Here is a 2,235-nt window from a genome sequence, read left to right as displayed (position 1 = left end):
TGCTTACACATTATTACATTGCTTGCACATTATAATACTGAATTCTTCCTTTAAAAACAAAACAGATTATGTTTCTCTTTATCAGATAGTTATTTTAATTTTTTAGCTAGATTTAATTTGCATTTTAAAGCAATTATTATATTTTTGTTTTCTTACAAATGTCCATATATTATTTATATAATATATTTATAATTAATTAATTAATTTTAAATTTAATTAATAAAAAAAGTAATACGTTAGTGTATATATATTTGTAAATAAATATTTGAAATTAATAGTTAACTTTTGTTTAAATGTAACTTAGTTCAATTAAAAGTTAATCACTATTTAACTTCATCATTTTACTTTTAACTTCTTAAGTAGGTACTTCTCAACCTGGTGCAAATGAAACAACCGGCAGTCATGGATCGTGATGTTACTGCTGACGCAAACATAGTGACAACATCAACAATGAGCTCTAAAAGGTATAATGAAAAATGAATCATATTCTATTTAATGTTTTTTCTGAATCTCCATATACTCTTACGTAATTTTTCGACTGCGCTTGCATATAATGTTCAATTATCATGTCATTTCTCCATTCGCATGACTTAAATTAATTGTTAATATTATATTCTGTTATGTTTATATAGTAATCCGTGGTTGGACGAATCGTACCGCGTTATTCGTACACCACCAAGGCCATTGTACGAACCGAAGAAATTGAGCTTTACGTATCCTAAAAGGTACGTTGTGCATATGCAATCTTCAAAGTAGGATTACTTTACATTTGAAACATAAAAATAAATCCATATCAATAAAAATAAAAATTCATTTGAATCATAAAAATAATAAATAAATAAATAAACTATTTCTGATTTTTTTTATAGATCTGTGACATGTGAGCCATACGCTTATCACAGAAGAGCGAACGCTTTAAGGAGGCACAATAAACGTACCCCGTATGTATATTTCATTTTGCGAAAATTGCTATATTATATAAAAACAACACTTCCTGTACTTAATCTTTATTTGGATTTACAGTTCGACAGATCACAAAGGACGTAAGGTGGCTTCGAAAAGTAACGCGACTTCCCTTGAAAGGGCATGTAACAGCTGTGAAAATACTCCTTTGTCGACACGTAGACAACGGTACGTTTTTTTTGCATGTAGTTATTATATGAAAGAACAAAATTTTTTGAACATATAACAAGAAAAATAATTATTACAAAATAAATATAAATATTTAAACAAATATAAAAATAGATCTAATTAAAAAATATATAAAAATAAAAAATGTTATTACATAAATAAATACATTAATTTATTAATTTATTATATTAACTTCAGCTTACAACTAATACATAAATTAATTAATAATAAATTTACAATAAAATTTATGTAATTTCATCAGTGGTTGCATCTGCATCATCCTAAGTATATACGATCAATTATATAATCTTAAATACCGTAATATAATGTTTTTCTTTCCAGATTTTTCATGGAAAACTGTACAGAAAGCAGTGGCCCAACATCGGCTCAAATGGATGTAGAAAAGGAGAATGTATCGTTACTGAAGGAAGAATTGCATTTTCGTTATCGTTCTGTACACGATTTCCACATGCGAAATTTGACGGATTTCGCAATGCAATCATCGGGAAGCCACAAAAATTGCGAAGCAGAGATCGAGGCACTGAAGCGCCAATTGCAAGACAAAGACGACCAATTGGAACAGATGTCATTAAAATATCAAGAAATGCTGCCATTGGTTAACAGTCTTCAATCACAATTGACGATCGCTATTGAAGACAAGAAGACTTGCGAGGTCTCAAGAGAAGAGTTTAGTAAAGAACTATTGCAACCGTTCTTCACGGAAGGGCAAATACGATGCATTTTACAGAAAAAGAAATGGGTTCAGTGGTCCATTGATGACTACATTGCAGCAATTTCATTTCGTAGCGTTAGCGCCAAAGCTTACCGCTATTTTCAAAGGAAATTGAATTATCCATTACCATCATTACAATCATTAAGAAGGTGGGCATTAAAAAAATTTAATATCGAAGAAGGATTCTTACATGATGTTCTAGCGATAATGCGAGAAAAAGGCAAGGAAATGTCATCGCTGGAAAAAATTGCTGTTCTCTGTTTCGACGAAATGGCCGTCTCTTCTGAAGTAAATTTCGATGCTAAACTGGAAAAATTGATTGGACCACATGGAAAAGTGCAGGTCATCATGGTTCGCGGTTTGTTCAGCAA

This window comes from Wasmannia auropunctata, unplaced genomic scaffold, assembly GCF_000956235.1.
Source record: "Wasmannia auropunctata unplaced genomic scaffold, wasmannia.A_1.0 LD333683.1, whole genome shotgun sequence".
NCBI lineage: Eukaryota > Metazoa > Arthropoda > Insecta > Hymenoptera > Formicidae > Wasmannia > Wasmannia auropunctata.
This window is presented reverse-complemented; position numbering follows the sequence as displayed.